The sequence below is a fragment of the Lygodium microphyllum genome, chromosome 24, assembly GCF_053477565.2.
Source record: "Lygodium microphyllum isolate KBCC chromosome 24, Lygodium_microphyllum_v1.1.10, whole genome shotgun sequence".
Classification (NCBI taxonomy): domain Eukaryota; kingdom Viridiplantae; phylum Streptophyta; class Polypodiopsida; order Schizaeales; family Lygodiaceae; genus Lygodium; species Lygodium microphyllum.
Window position 1 is genome coordinate 94796022 of NC_141158.1, and position 17471 is coordinate 94813492.

Here is a 17471-nt window from a genome sequence, read left to right on the forward strand (position 1 = left end):
GAACAACAGTAGTCAACAGACACATCCGCAGAAGGAAAAACCGCCCTGAGGGAAAGAGAAAGAAATTGGTGGAAGAAGCCAGACAGAGATTAAGGACCAAACCTATGGCACAGCCATCTGCACCTCTTCCACCATGCATAGGTGACCTACGGGCAAGCTTCCATGCAGAAAATCCTAGTCTAGGGAGAGACATGAAAAAGAGAAACAACCTTTTAACTTCAGCTTCCTCCTCCCCAATGGCCTGTGCAGAGTCCTACCCCTTAAATTAGTGGAAGAGGTGATCGGCATCATCGAAAGCTGGCTAGGCCAACAATGGCTGGAAGAAAGAGAGAAGAATCCCACCCTTTGGGGCACGGAGTATGTAGAGTATTGGCAAAATAAGGTTTTTGAAGTGCCTCGGTCTATGCCGCCTAGATACGAGTGCCAACCACTGTGGTGAATACCCTCCCCTCTAAGAGAACAACCCCTCCTTCATGGTCTATCCTCGTAGGGTAGGAGTAGATTTTGATACAAACACCCATGGTCGCTACGACTTTCCCATCATATATAACCCCCATACTACTACCTTGGATAGCCTAGATGCTACCATGACCCGCTTCGTTGCTGACTTCTCCTCCTATCCCGATCCCACCTTCATTACCATATGCAACTACCTTAGGCTATTAAAAATCTTACTTAAGCAAGATCCCACCCTGGCAAAACGTGGTCTCCCGTCACTCTTTTTTTATCTTAATGCCATAGATAGCTATGCAATGGCCTACCTAATGATGTGAGCCAACCTTCTACCTTCCTTCTACTGCTTAGCTATTCTCGAGGATATGAGTGACGGCCAATTCATCCATTGTAACCACCCATTCCTCTCCACCACCTCTTTCCATGTTTGCTTGAACCTTAAGGGTTACATGCAGATCTAGAAAATTTTTAGTCACTCCATTAAATCCCCTTCCCCACCACATTTTGATGATGATAACTAGCAATTAGCTACTGCTTCTCAAATCATGTAACTCAGCAAGTTTTAAAAAAAAGCAAAGAAAAGAAAAGAGAAGGTCAAACACAAAGACAACAAACAAATAACAATGAAAGGAGCACACCACATGTCCAAACACAATTCGTAGGACATAGCACAGTCATTGCACCTAGGGGTTCTCAAGTTAGGCACGTCCAATGGCCTCGATCAGTCAGACCCCCTAGCCCTTTTTGACTCCCCACTTCATGCTTAGGGCACCTCAAGGGCAGGACATACCTAGGGAGATAACACTTCCCTATGGTTAGACCTATCACCCTAAGATGCACACACCACACCTCCCTTCGCATGAACGGGGTCCTCAAGTGTGGGACATCAGCCAAGTATACCCGACTCTCCGTTTAACCAACACAAGCACAAAGCACTGCACAATGAGGTAGACATTCCTGTTAGGTAGAGAAATTTCTCCTTTCAGGTACAACTAGATGCTGCAAACCACCAACTTTGAAGGTCCCCCATCATCCACTTGACATACCTTGGCTTCTCCATCCAAATCATTACAAAATATTCCCAATCAACGGAGTTCACATGTGGCCCTATAATCACCCCACCAACCACTTGCCCAAAGCCCACCCTTCCACAACAAAGAGCTTGAAGTGCCATGGGACCGGCACCCTCTTGGAGGGGGTAATGTAAACCTCAATTCGAGATGGCGAAAATATGAAGCAAAGAGCAAAAAAAGGACAAAAAAAAAGCAAAGACGTAGAGGTGGCCCCTAAAGCTAAACTGAGGCAAAAAGCACAATTTTAAATGGAAGGTGCCTCAAAAAACTCTAAAAACTCTTGTAAAATAGCACCAATCTCCCTCTTGTGCCTTTTGTAAAAGAATAGACGGCTGTAGGCTTAAGGGATGAGGCAAGAAGAGGAAAATAGGAAAAAGGACCTTGCCACAAGGGCCAGCCATGTAAAAAGGGATGGGTGCCCATGGGATTTTAGGGCTTGTATATAGAGTTCAAAAAGTGAATAGAAGCTCATTCTTTGGTGTGTGGCTAACAAGAGTCCTCTCTTCTTTTTTTCTCTTCACCTTGCTTGTATGTGTGCTCTTGAGAGAGAGGAGTGTGAGAGTGTGAAGGAGTGAGTGTGTGGAATGAGGGATCAAGAGGGTGAATCTCTTCACCATCTCCTCTTCTCTTCTTCTCTTCTCTTCTCTTCTCTTCTCTTCTCTTCTCTTCTCTTTTCTTGCACGCACATGGCTATGGTGGATGGTGCTCGATGGAGAAGGGTTGAGGATGCTTGAGCTAGCATCTAGGACCGTGGAGCTACCGGTGTGAGCGAGGGATGAGGCAACTCGTTTTGACATCGAGGTAAGCTCACTACACTTGTAGGTTCGAAGACGCGTCAACCAGGTGAGAGATAGCCATTAGAGTTTGCTTGAAATGCTTGAAGCAATAAGCGGTCTATGGGGCTGGCAGTTGAGTGTGAGCGCCCTCCATAGAAATCATTTGGGTAATATGACATGTAGGTAAGTTGGCATGGGTTATTATAGCATCCTCATGGATCATATGGACGAATCAAAGTAGGTATCATCATAGCATCCAATGGCTTTGAAAGGAAAGTGGAACGGAGGAGAAAGAAGCTTGGCGATGAGAGCTATGGCAGATGGAGAGCAAGAGCCAAGAGAGTGAGAGACTCACAAGTGGAAACTCCAACAACCACAATGTGTGGCAGGGCCTTCCTTTATTCAAACTATCACTAAAAGAATGAAGAATAAGTGACTCTGACGGGCGCCCGCCACCTGCATTATGCAGTGGTAGATATTGTCAGTGTAGTAATACACGGGTGGCTAGGCAGAGGCACCTTTACCCCCAATAACCTCCCACTTAAAGGCGAATCTACCCCAGTGAGAGAGAGAAAAAAAAGACAGTACAACATGTACACATGTATAACAAGATGGGAAAAAAGATGTTATCTCATCCAATGCCCATCAATCTTCTGAGGAAGGCAAAGCTCTCCATAGTGAGGCTCTTCCTGAGCAAGTCTGCAAGATTTTGCTTAGTCAGAATCTTGACAAGGTCAACAGACCTATCCTGAATGACCTCGAAAATGAAGCGATACCTCACCTCAATATGTTTTGTCTTTGCATGGAAGATCGGATTCTTGGCCAACTAAATGACACTGATGGAATCCTAATGCAGTGTAGGCATAGCATCTGTCATACCAAGGTCAGCAATCAAATGGCCTAACCAGATAGCCTCCTTGCAAGCCTCTATGGCTGCAATATACTCGGCCTTTGTAGTAGAAAGGGCAATACACTTCTGCACCTTGGGAAACATCCAAGAGATAGCCCCTCCAACATAAGTGAACACATAGCCAAAATTGGACTTCTTACTATCTGCACGTCTTGCATAATCATAGTCACTGTACCCCATAACTCTTGTATCTTGGCTACCATAACAAATACACATATCTGTTGTGCCCTTCGCGTATGTCATGATAGCCTTCACGGCATCCCGATGTTTCTTGCTAGGTGTAGCCATATAATGTGCCACAACCCCAACTACAAAAGCAATATCTGGACGGCTGGCTATCATGGCATACATAAGACTGCCCACAACTGATGCAAAAGGGAATCTTGGCCATCTTGGCCCTCTACTCATCTATCTATGGACAATCGGCCTGTGAAACTTTCACATGAAAAGGTAATGGATAGCCAATAGGCTTAACAACCTACATGCGGAAGCGCTCAAGGACTTTATGAATGTACTCCCTCTCTGATAGATAGAGTAGTCCCTGAGATCTATCGCACATAATGCACATACTAAGGATATGAGAGGCTTGTCCCAGATCTTTCATCTCAAAGCTCTTCTTGAGCTGAGCCTTAAGGGCATCTACCTCCTCATGAGATGTCCCTGCTAAAAGCATGTCATCCACATCGAGTACCAAAATCAGTAAAGAACCGTCACGGGATTTCTTCGTGTACAAGGGCGAATCCATAGCACTACGGCCGTAGCCTTGTGACTGCATGAATGCATCAAACTTATGGTACCATTCCCTAGGTGACTACTTCAAGCCATATAATAGACTCTTCTTTAGCTTGCACACTAGATGTTCCCTGCCAGGGTCTCCAAAGCCCTTAGGTTGCTCAATGTAAATCTCATCATGCAAGTCCCCATGTAAAAAAGTTGTCTTGACATCCATCTAGTACAAGTCTAGGTCAAGCTGTGCAACCAAGGCCAAGACTAAGCATAGGGTGGTCATCTTGACCACATGAGAAAAGACTTCATCAAAGTCAACACCATGCTCCTACTTAAAACCCTTAGCAACCAATCGAGCCTTGTATGCCGTCTTGGGATATCCAGGGGTACTTTTGAGCTTGTACACCCACTTGCATGGCAAAGCCTTCTTATCCTAGGGCAAGGAAACCAAATCCCAAGTCTGATTCTTATGCAATGAGTCAAGCTCAAACTGTATAGCCCTCTCCCAAGAGTGACAAGCTCGTCTATCTCTAGTAGAACACCTCAACCCAGGCTCTGCTGCCTGACTGACATGCTATCTAATATCAACATGTCTAGCATGTGGGCCATGAGCATCAGGTGATGCCGCACGATGTCTAGCTGGCCATGGAGCAAGCGGAACGGGAGTAGGTGGCTCCTCTTGAAAGATAACTCTGCGTACATCAACCACTTTCGCAGGCTGCATATGCATTTTGTCCTCATGAAATATGACATCATGGTTGCAGATCACTTTCCGCACCTGCGGATCCCATAAACAGTAACCCATCACTCCTACATCTCCATAGAAAATGAAAATGCATTTGACACTTTTAGGATCCAGCTTATTGCATTTGTCCTTGGGTGCATGGCAGAATGCCTCACATCCAAAGACACGCAAATGATCATAAGAGGGGGGCTTGCCTGCCCATACTATTGAGATGACAAGCTCAATACATGCGGACATTCAGGATGAACCGCCTTGTTAGATGGGTCCACACATCTACACTTAGCACGTTGGTGGTCATTATGACTCTCACATGGCCACTGAGTCATTACTTATTATATTCAGGTTGTTACACCTATTTACAGCTGGCATAGTCATAATGCCAGTTGACTAGTATAGTCAGTTATGCATTGTTTTACTTAGTATGCCACTTTTCTTTATGTTGTATCTTATCTATACTTTGTGTACATTGTAAAGTGTGTGGAAGAAGAAGAAAAAATCAGTAAGAAAACGTTTTTTCCTCTATTTCTCTTCTTGTCTCTTGAGTGAGCTTCTCCTTGTGCATTTTGTGTGTGTTTTGTGCAACATCTTGAGCAAGTCCCCCCACCACGCGATTCTTGACATGTTATCAAAGCCATGCCACTGAGAGAGGCTGATTTCAAAGGTTGAAGTAAAGGAGAAGAAGCAAGGTTCGAGCAAGCAAGCCACGGGTAAGAAGCTCTCCCATTCTTCCACTCTTTCTCTTGGACAGTGCCTGTGGAGGCACCAGAAGCGGGGCAGAGCAAAAGTGGGTACACAGGTTACAAATTTTAGATCTGTAAGTTCAAAGGTGTTTACCAGAGAATAAATACAAGGTTTATCTACAAACTGGTTGCAAATTGCATGTATTGTTGAGCAGACAGTGAAAAAGGCTGTCTGGTGTATTGTTGTGCACTACAGGTCGAGGGTTGAAGAAGATTTGCTTGTTGTTTGGTATTAGTTTTGTGATAATGGCAGAGAATAGTGGAAACCCTATCATTGAGAAGCTCGACAAGAACAACTTACCTTCATGGAAGTTCCGTGTCATGAACTTCCTTATTGGAAAAGGCCTCTACGCGTTTGTTTCAGGTGAAGAAAAGGAGTAAGAGGTGAGTGATCCTCCAACTGCAGAAGAGACAAAGGCACGGTGTAATATCCCGAAGGCACGCATGAACTGCCTCAATAAAATGGTTTGGGATAATCTAATTGATAAAATAATTTTTTTAAAATTATTTCCCCTCTTCTCCAGCCGACTGTCGAGCTGGAGGAAGAGGGGAATAGTATGGTAGGCAAGCTCCTTGCTGGAGCTTCCCTAAGGCCTTGGATCATGCGCCTCGACATGTGGGGAGGGAGAAACCCCTCCCTCTCCCTATAAAGCTAGTGGCTATGGTAGCCTTGGAGGAGCAGAAGGACCTGAGACTCTATGAGTATTGTGAGGAAGAGAGAGGTTGAGGACATCAACGTGTTGCCGCCGCGGTGAGAGGGAGGAGTGGAGAGGAGGCACTGCAAGTCCTCACCAGAAGGGTGCTATCTTCCATCTGCCGCGCCCAACCGCCTGATCTTTGCTACCATCTGACGGCCTCCAAACCCCCTCCACGTGGCCTTGTAAGGCTTCTGGAGGCCTTAGAAGCTTCCAAGAGGGGCTTCCTAAGCCCCCCTCCCTGTGGGCTTTGGGACTACACCCTCCCTTCAATTTTTCCCTTAAGGGCCCTTAGGCCCCTTTCCTATAGCCTTTAAGGCTACCTTTTTCCCCTAGAAATTCCCCCTTAGGGCTCTATAAGCCCCTTTTCCCCCCAAAAAGGTTTGACCTTAAAGGTCTTATTCTCCCCGTGTTTTTTTTAAATCCCCCTTAGGCCCCCTTTTTCTTATAACCTTTGAGACTACCCCCCCCTTGAAATTCCTCCCTAAGGGCTCCCTTAGGGTCCTTCTTTCCCTCCTGGAAGTTTCCCCTTGAAGCTCTATAAGCCCCTTTTTCCCCCAAAAGATCTTACCTTAAGCCCTTCATCCAACCCCCTCGAATTTCCCCTAAGGGCTCCCTTAGGCCCTTTTTATACCCTTTTGTTTACCCCCTTATAAAAAGAAGATAGGGTGTTAAGGGTCTTTTGACACTTTTCTTTCCCCATACAAAAGCCTCGTAAGGGTTTTTACACCTTTTATTCCCCGTTCGTGTGAGTCTTTATAAGGCCATTAAGCCTTGCCCATGGCTTTAATGGGCGCTATTTGTGAAAGATTTTGAAACACCCCCTTTTTCAAAATCCCTACTTCAAGGAGGAAGCCTTCTAAAACCGCTTCCGATGGACGGTGCAAGTTATCGCAAAGGGAGCCATAGTGGAATTTCAAAAAGGAGTTGCAAAGCTGTATCCACGACGGAAAGGGTGCATTCAGGATGCCTCCTAAGAAAGCACAAGGCGCAGCCACCACAGGAGGGTCGTCTCCTAGCATCCATGTGGACATCTCACCCCAAGTCCAGGTTTTCCTTCCTAATTTTTATTTGGTATTGTTATAATTCAATCGTGCAAAGTTAATTGTTGAAAATAGGATGCATTTTCGTCTTAAATACTTTCGGAAAAAATTAAATCACGACGGAGGAATTGAGTCATTAGTATTTCTAATAAAATGAACAAAATAAAGTAGGCAGAAAAGATTGATATGCATTTCTAGCAAATAGCTTTATGCATTGCAATGAATTAAAATTAGATTAATGTCCATTGTTATAAAACGGAATTAAAATAGTATACTTCGTTTAAACATGGAAGTATAAACTACATATCGCATCATTATTAAGCCATATCTTCTTCGCAATGAATCATCATGGGAAGTGCTAGAAATCCTTAGGAAAGTGCAAGGCATGAAATGATTCTTACGATGCATAACTCTAGGTAATTATCGTTTGTCAACTGCATAAATTATCAAGAAAAATGTTGCTTGTTTATCATGAATTTTGTTTGCAAGTTATAGGAAGATTAGTTGGAATTAACCTAACCTATGCCTCTGACCTTAAATTGATAATTTGGGGTTGAGAAATCAATTTACACATAGACAACAAGTCATGTGTTTATGAAATGATAACGTAACTATCTTCAAGAGTTAAACAAATTGGCATAAAACTAAACACCTAAACCACGGAGTACTCGTTTAGAATGAGTTAAATTCCAAGAAATTCACTAGGAATTAATACGTGACCTAATCGTACGTATTGCTAAAACTGAAACTCCTATACCCTAAATACTTACCCACATTCACTAAGGGACAGTGAAACATATTTGGGAAGTGATCTAGGGTTTGTCCCTAAGAATCTTACGAGATGGAACTTGGAACCCTAGGACTAATGAGGTCAGCCTAATGTAATCAAGAACAGATTGTTTCGTGACTCCATTCGATGAGTAGAATAGTCCCATAGTTCAATGCGACACTTGCGCAACAAGTGCAAGGTCGTATGATCTTGTGATTGGATCACAAGGGAATGGCCAATTCTCGCAATGAGGTTGGCAAGTCCTTACGCAAATTATCTTGCAAGAGGATGAATAATCATCCTACTTTAGTATATTTCTTGAGTAAAGAAGATTTCTTGGAAGCAAAAGACCAGCCGATAAATTGGAATAATCTATGAACTTAAGGTTTGACCAAGTCGGGTTAATAGGGTATGTCCTAACCCAGGATATAGGGGATCTTTCCAAGTCGCAAGTAATCTTGGATCGAGTGTTGGACGCATTCAAAAGGAAGGATTCATTCCTTAGCAGGTTGCCAACAAAAAAACGACCAATGGAAATGTTTGTGCTTGTTACAGATTTAAGAGCACTATTTGGCTTTGTTTGATCAATGAATTAAAAGATAAATGGATATCTAATACTTCAGGTTGAAGGCCTGAAGGGAGAGGCAGCTTCAGTTACCCTCGACTGCCTGCCTGACCCTAACTAAGGGGGTTGTTAACCGTGCCGAGAAAGTGGACCAAACCTGCCGTGAGAGGTCTCTCTGTTGAGCACTACTTGGAGCAGGAGGACACTTGGGTGCCAGAGGGGGCTCGAGCCGTAAATCCCTCGCCTTCTGAGCCCTGCATAAGAGGCTAAAGTGACTCGGGATTGGATCTCGAGGCCCACATACTAGTGTATGGGCGGAAACTTGGATTGGTAATCCCTGTGGATTGCTGGATAGCCTTCGGGCAGATTATGGATAAGCCTACGGGCTGGACTTTTTGTATTTCAAAGATAAATATGATAACCTGTTAATAAGGAACTTGTTTTGACATTGTTTCTCTATGTCAAGTGATATAATTATGTGAAAGAACCAGTGTCTAACAGGCTAATTAAAGAAGCTGATTGATACATGTCCAACTAAATGTGTTAGGTAATTAAATAACTAAAACAACCCGAGGAAAGTGCGGAGGATGGGCCATAGTTCCATCCTACGGATTGGTGGTCCGGGTTGGCCGGGAACTTTTTTCAAATCACGATGGACAGTGAGGAAGATCGTCAAAGAACACGAACAACAAAAGAGTTGACCTAGAGTTATGATTGATCCCGATTTACGCTGTTTTAGGGAAATGGAATGGGACTATGCCTTATGGCAGAGCGGCTGAGCTTTGCATGCCTCTCATTTCCCATTCTCCTTGAACCAAGTGCAGCGTGAATCCGCTTCGGACCTGGCGTTTCTATGTAAAGTAGTTCACTTGGGTCTGATACTAGTTGCCATTAAGAAATGACCAATAAGCAAAAACCCTAATTCAGGTCGGTCCTAAGTGGGAACGGCCAGAATACTTCTGCTACGTGGCAGACGCTGAAAGTCCTAGATTGCAAACCCCGTAACATTCCATGGGAATGCCGGGCGGAGCTTTCTAGATATCCTTTCCGTTGGACTACTAAGACGTGTCCTGAAGATAACAAGTGGACACATTAGAGTTGGTATTAGAGCCAACCAACAACGGAATTGTTTTTATGAAATCTTAATAAGATAAAGTAAAGAAAATGTTGCTCTCCGAACATTTTCTTACTTCCAATGCTATCTTGCAGAATTAGAAAGCGTGGAACAAGTTCTTAGTATTCCGAGTCATGTTTATGACTACAATGCATTCCCTGAATTATCAACAAAGGGTTGAGATGATGAACATCCTAGAGCGAATCTATAATCCATCGCCTTTGTACATGGAATGAAGATGGATGGGTGCCTCAGGAATCTACTATATAGCCACCCACCAGTTTGCTTATCTACAAACCAACCTAAAGAGGATCAAGTGGTTGGAAGACCTGAAAATCGTGAAGCTGTTCATTTTTGTGGAAGCTCACGTAAACTCAACTTTACATATTCGAGGTCGAAGGGTTGAGATGAACTGATATGTATATGAGGAAGTAACCCGTGTAATCCCCACCGACAGGATTAAAGTGTTGGGGCGCCATGAGAAGAATGGGTTCCAAAGGAAAGGATACCCTAAACTTCCAATGACGTACCGATTCCTGAAGATCCATGACTCGAAACCATACTATTATATAGTTCCTGTAGATAAATGTAATACAATGTTATTCTCCCCAAACTAAATGTACCAATTGGCTTATCATCGCAAGAAATGTTGTATTCCAAAAGGGCTATGCCTATATAAATACAAATAAGACTTCTTTTTATCAATGTCTGATTGTGCATGAGAATTGATAAAAAGTTAAGTAGTTACATTGCTTGCGTAATAGCAGAAATGGAGATGTAATATAAATCAATAATGATTATCATATAATAATGTTAAGAAAACTTTATCCAAGCACAACCCCAGGTACAGGTTCCTAGTTCGCCTCCTACATCAAGTACTACTGTAATCTAGGAGAAGAAGTTTCTTCTCAAGAAAATTAAGCCACCCGAGTTTGACGAGAGAGGCAGGTTTGTCCAAGCAGATGCTGAAATTTGGATTGAATCCATGGAGGATTACTTTGAAGCAGTCGGTACTGCACCCGCCAATCAGGCTATGCTTTCCCTCACCAGCAAAGCCAGGCTTTGGTGGAAGCAATGGTGCAGGGATCAAGGGATCGCGGAAGGATCCGTTACCTGGGAGAAGCTGAAGAAAGTCATGCAGGGAAGATACTTACCACTTGCACATCGCACATAGAATATAAATGAGTTCTACGAGCTAAAATAGCTGGGACTCACTCTTGACACCTACTATTCCAAATTTGTCTCACTTCTTAAGTATGGGCTGCAGATGGACATGACACACCAGGTGTCCAAATTTTGTGCTGGTTTAAACCCACCAGTAAATACACGTCTCGGATCTATGCGTCCATCAGATCTTTAGGACGCTCTCATTCGAGTTGCGCCTATAATTCAAGAGGTGCAGGCTAGACCAAGGGGTAACAAAGCTTGGTCTTATAATAACCCTAACAGAGGAGCATTCAGGCCTCAGATGAAGAGAGTTCAAGGTTAGAATCAGGGACAAAGGAAAAAAGCAAGAATGAATAATGTCAACAACTTTGTTCCTACTCAAAGCAATGGCCGAAACCTCCGTTGTTTCCACTGCAACGAGCCCAGTCATTTCAAGAGGCAATGTCCCAAACTTGGAGGAGGACATCACCAAGCACCTTTCCAAGGAACAGGCCGTGGTCAAGGAGCCGCTACCCGAGGTAGAGGAAGAACCGCCTGCATTGCCAATAGACAAATGTGTAAAGAAGAAGAAGAAGAAGATCTGACCATGGAAGCAGAGTTTAAAAGGGCGACAGTCCATGCCGCTCTACACAATAAAGGCCCGAATCGCCAGTTCTCGGTGATTGGACTATCAAGGTTAAAATTTCAAGACCTTGATTGATTGTGGTAGTACACATTCCTTTATCTCACCAGCTTGTGCAAAAAGATTAGGAATAGCCACAGTAGAAGCACCTATCTTGCTTGTGAAATTGGCAAATGGTCATGAGGTTACTTGTACCAAGCAAACTGCTAAGGTGGAATTCTTTCTGGGAGGAAAGAAGACTTCGGTCAAATTCAGAGTCATGAATTTAGGTATCCATGAGTGTCTACTCGGAATGGATTGGCTTAATACTAATGACGCCCACATTCATTGCGGAAAGGGCGAAGTTTCCTTTTGGAACTCTGAAAGGGAATTAGTCACAACTCAAGGTGAGGCTAGAGTGCCAAAAATCCAATTGGCCAAAGCATCTCAGATCATAAAAGGAGTTAGAAAAGGATTACCTGTCTACTTGATTAAGCTCAACAAGTTAGATCAGAAGCAAGAGTCTAGTGAAGGACCTTCTTGGCTAAAGGAATACGCGGACATATTTCCTGAAGAGTTAACAAAACTCCCACCTCAAAGAGAAGTGGATCATGAGATCAAGCTAGTACTAGGAGCTGCGCCAATTGCAAAGAGACCTTATAGAATGTCCATACCTGAAGCAATTGAGCTGAAGGAGCAACTCAAGCAATTGCTAGAATAGAGCTACATCTGTCCTAGCAGTTCACCATGGGGAGCTCCAGTACTGTTCCAAAAAAAGAAAGATGGAACACTTCGACTATATATTGATTACCCAGGATTGAATCAATGAGCTGTCAAGAACAAGTACCCTATTCCTAGAATAGATGAGCTTCCTGATTGTCTTCAAGGGGCAAAGATCTTCTCCAAGATTGATCTCAGGTCGGGTTACTATCAGATAAGGATCAAGGAAGAAGATATCCCCAAGACGGCCTTCAATACAAGATATGGGCACTTTGAGCTCCTAGTTATGTCATTCGGGATTACGAATGCACCTGCCACCTTCAACAGGTTAATGTAGGATATCTTTAGGCCATATCTTGATGATTTCATGCTTGTCTTCTTCGATGACACTTTAGTCTATTCCAAATAGGAAGAAGATCATGAACCCCAACTCCTTGAGACAATGAGGGCGTATAAGCTGTTTGCTAATATGAAGAAGTGTGCATTCTTCAAGCGTCAGATTGAATATTTAGGATTCATCGTATCAGCGAAAGGAATCTCAGTGGACCCAGAGAGATGTGCTTGAATGGCCAATACCAACAACTGTCAAAGAAATACACAGCTTTCTTGGATTGACAGGATGGTATAGGGTCTTCATCAAAAACTATGCTCTGATTGCAGCACCTCTGACGGACTTATTGAAGAAGCAAACATCCATTGCATGATGAACTCCTAAACGAAATAGCTTCGACAGATTGAAGCAAAGTTTGGTATTAGCACCTATCCCAAAACTTCCAGATCTCAATAAGGAGTTTTAGGTAGTAACTGATGCTAGCACACTTGCCTTGGGATGTGTGCTCATGTAGGAAGGTCACCCAGTAGCTTACTCTTCAAGGAAACTAAAGAGTCATGAGAAGAATTATGCTACCCATGATCTGGAATTGTTAGCTGTCATCCATGCTCTAAAGCTTTGGAGACACTACCTGTTGGGTAACAAGTTTACCCTAGTGACTGATCATAAGAGTCTCAAGTGGATCTTTACCCAGAATGAGCTCAACATGAGGCAACGTTGGTGGATTGAAGTGCTAGAAGAGTAGGACTTTGAAATCAAGTACCGACCAGGAAAAGAGAATGTAGTTGCCAATGCACTTAGTCGCAAGGCATTCCTTAATTCCCTAATCTTGCAGAATCCATCAATAGCTAGATCTCTAGCTGCATAAGTATCTATGCCAAACAATCCAATACTTGAGTTAGCTAGAGAGGATGCATGCCATGATCCGGCCTACCAAACAATGCTAAGGGAGATCTCTATCAAGGATCAGAACCAAAAGCTGCAGGTTAAGTATCATGATTTCTCGATCAATAGTGGACTTGTCTACTATAGAACGAGGCTGTGTATACTGGCAAGTCAGTCACTTAAGCAGAAGATATTGTGGGAAGCTCATGATTCCCCTTTCTCAAGACATCCTGGCTATGCCAAGACTCTCAATGCAGTTAGAAAGAGCTACCATTGGGAGAGGCTTAAAGGTGACGTTCTCAAATATGTCACCGAGTGTTTGTCTTGTCAACTTATCAAAGTCGAACATGTCAAGATCCCAAGGAAGCTGCAACCGCTTGATATTCCCAAATGAAATGGGAATTCATTAGTATGGATTTTGTTGTTGGCTTACCCCAAGTTCAGGGAGGATACAACTCCATCATGGTTGTGGTTGACCTTTTAACTAAGGTTATACATCTTATTCCAATAAAGACAAACTATAAAGCCTCAGACATTGCAAGATTGTTTATCAAGGAGATATTCAAGATACATGGGATACCAAGAAGAATCATTAGTGATCGTGATTCTCTCTTCACATCACACTTCTGGAGAGCTATATTTGAAGCCATTGGGACTCAACTATGCTTTAGCACAGCTTACCATCCCCAAACGGATGGCCAAACAGAGCGAGTCAATCAAATCATCAAGGATATGCTTAGGGCATACTGTTGTCGTGAGCTGAAAGGTTGGATTCAATACTTGCCTTTGGTTGAATTTGCCTACAATGCTTCTTACCAACAAAGCATTCAGATGACCCCTTTCCAAGCATTGTATGGTCATGACTGTCAAAGTCCCCTAAACTTCTCAGATCCAACCTTGAGGGTTGAAGCTTCAAGGCAGATGTTGGAAGAGATGGATCACCAAATAAAGTCAATAAGATAGGACATCCAAGCTTCCAAGGATAGACAGAAGGCCTACGCAGATTTGAAGTGTCCAGATAGAGTCTTCGAAGAAGGAGACATGGTCTTCATTCGCGTACGCCCTAAGAAGAGTTCCCTATCCTTAGGAGATTGCAAGAAGCTAAGTCCAAGGTATTGTGGACGTACAAGATCCTTAAGTGCCTAGGACCTAATGCTTATAAACTGCAACTCCCTAAGAACCTAAAGGTTCATAATATATTCCATATCAGCCTATTGAAATAGTATGTACCTAATCCTAACCATGTACTTGATGACCAATAAGTTGTAATGCCTAGTCAAGGAGTCCTTGAACTAAGGCCTGATAGGATCTTAGATGTTAGGGAGAGACAATTGAGATCCAGAACCTTGAGAGAATGCCTCATCCAGTGGAAAGATTATCCCGAAGAGGATGCCACTTGGATAGATGAAGGCACTCTCAACCATCAATATCCCCAGTTTATCTCGAGATGAGGACATCTCGATTCCTCCAAGGGGGAGAGAATGTAATATCCCGAAGCCAAGTGTGAACTGCCTCAATAAAATGGATTGGGATAATTTAGTTGGTAAAAGCAAATTTTTATTATTATTTCCCCTCTCCTCCAGAGCCAATTGTCGAGCTGGAGGAAGAGGGGAATAGTATGGTAGCCAAGCTCCTTGCTGGAGCTTGCCTAAGGCCTTGGATCATGAGCCTCAACGCGTGGGGAGGGAGGAACCCCTCCCTCTCCCTATAAGGCTAGTGGCTATGGTAGCCTTGGAGGAGCAGAAGGAGCCGAGACTCTGTGAGTATTGTGGGGAAGAGAGAGGTTGAGGACATCGACGCACTGCCACCATGGTGAGAGGGAGAGGAGGAGTGGAGAGGAGGCACTGCAAGTCGTCACCAGGAGGGCGCTGTCTTCCATCTACCGTGCCCAGCCGCTTGATCTTCGCCCTCATCTAACGGCCTCCAAACCCCCCTCCACGTGGCCTTGTAAAGCTTCTGCAAGCCTTAGAATTTTCCAAGGGGGGCTTCCTAAGCCCCCCTTCCTGTGGGCTTTGGGACTACCCCCTCCCTCCAATTTTTCCCCTAAGGGCCCTTAGGCCCCTTTCCTATAGCCTTTAAGGCTACCTTTTTCCCTGGAAATTCCCCCTTAGGTCTCTATAAGCCCCTTTTCCCCCCCAAAAAGGTTTGACCTTAAAGGTCTTATTCTCCCCGTATTTTTTTTAAATCCCCCTTAGGCCCCCTTTTTCTTATAACCTTTGAGACTACCCCCCCTTAAAATTCCTCCCTAAGGGCTCCCTTAGGGTCCTTCCCCCCCCCCCCCCCCCCCTTAAATTTCCCCCCTTAAAGCTCTATAAGCCCCTTTTTCCCCCAAAATATCTTACCTTAAGCCCTTCATCCAACCCCCTCGAATTTCCCCTAAGGGCTCCCTTAGGCCCTTTTTATACCCTTTTGTTTACCCCCTTACAAAAAGAAGATAGGATCTTAAGGGTCTTTTGACACTTTTCTTTCCCCATACAAAAGCCTCGTAAGGGTTTTTACACCTTTTATTCCCCATTCGTGTGAGTCTTTATAAGGCCATTAAGCCTTTCCCATGGCTTTAATGGGCCCTATTCACGAAAGATTTTGAAACACCCCCTTTTTCGAAATCCCTACTTCAAGGAGGAAGCCTTCTAAAACCGCTTCTGACAGACGGTGCAAGTTATCCCGAAGGGAGCCACAGTGGAATTTCAAAAAGGAGTTGCAAAGCTGCATCCACTACAGAAAGGCTACATTCGTGATGCCTCCTAAGAAAGCCCAAGGCGCAGCCGCAGGAGGATCATCTCCTAGCATCCGGTGGAGATCTCACCCCAAGTCCAGGTTTTCCTTCCTAATTTTTATTTGGTATTGTTATAATTCAATCGTGCAAGGTTAATTGTTGGAAATAGGATGCATTTTCGTCTTAAACGCTTTCGAAAAAAATTAACTCACGAGATGGAGGAATTGAGTCATTAGTATTTCTAATAAAATGAACAAAATAAAGTAGGCAGAAAAGATTGATATGCATTTCTAGCAAATAGCTTTATGCATTGCAATGAATTGAAATTAGATTAATGTCCATTGTTATAAAACGGAATTAAAATAGTATACTTCGTTTAAACATGGAAGTATAAACTGCATATCACATCATTATTAAGCCATATCTTTTTCGCAATGAATCATCATGGGAAGTGGTAGGAATCCTTAGGAAAGTGCAAGGCATGAAATGATTCTTACGATGCATAACTCTAGGCAATTATCATTTGTCAACTACATAAATTATCAAGACAAATGTTGCTTGTTTAGCATGAATTTTGTTCGCAAGTTATAGGAAGATTAGTTGGAATTAACCTAACCTATGCCTGACCTTAAATGGATAAGTTAGGGTTGAAAAATCAATTTACGCATAGACAACGAGGCATGTGTTTATGAAATGATAACGTAACTATCTTCAAGAGTTAAACCAATTGGCATAAACCGAAACACCTAAACCGCGGAGTTCTCATTTAGAATGAGTTAAATTCCAAGAAATTCACTAGGAATTAATACGTGACCTAATCATACATATTGCTAAAACTGAAACTCCTATACCCTAAATACTTACCCACATTTACCGAATGTAAGGAAAGTGAAACATATTTGGGAAGTGATCTGGGGTTTGTCCGTAAGAATCTTACGAGATGGAATTTGGAACCCTAGGACTAACGATGTCAGCCTAATGTAATGAGGAATAGATTGTTTCGTGACTCCATTCGATGAGTAGAATAGTCCCATAGTTCAATACGACACTTGCGCAACAAGTGCGGAGTCATATGATCTTGTGATTGGATCACAAGGGAATGGCCAATTCTCGCAATGAGGTTGGTATGTCCTTACGCAAGTTATCTTGCAAGAGGATGAATAATCATCCTAATTTAGTATCTTTCTTGAGTAAAGAAGATTGCTTGGAAGCAAAAGACCCGCCGATAAATTGGAATATTCTATGAACTTAAGGTTTGACCAAGTCGGGTTAATACGGTACGCCCTAACCGAGGATATAGGGGATCTTGCCAAGTCACAAGTCATCCTGGATCGAGTTTTGGACGCATTCGAAAGGAAGGATTCATTCCTTAGTAGGTTGCCAACAAAAAACGACCAATGGAAATGTTTGTGCTTGTTACAGATTTAAGAGCACTGTTTGGC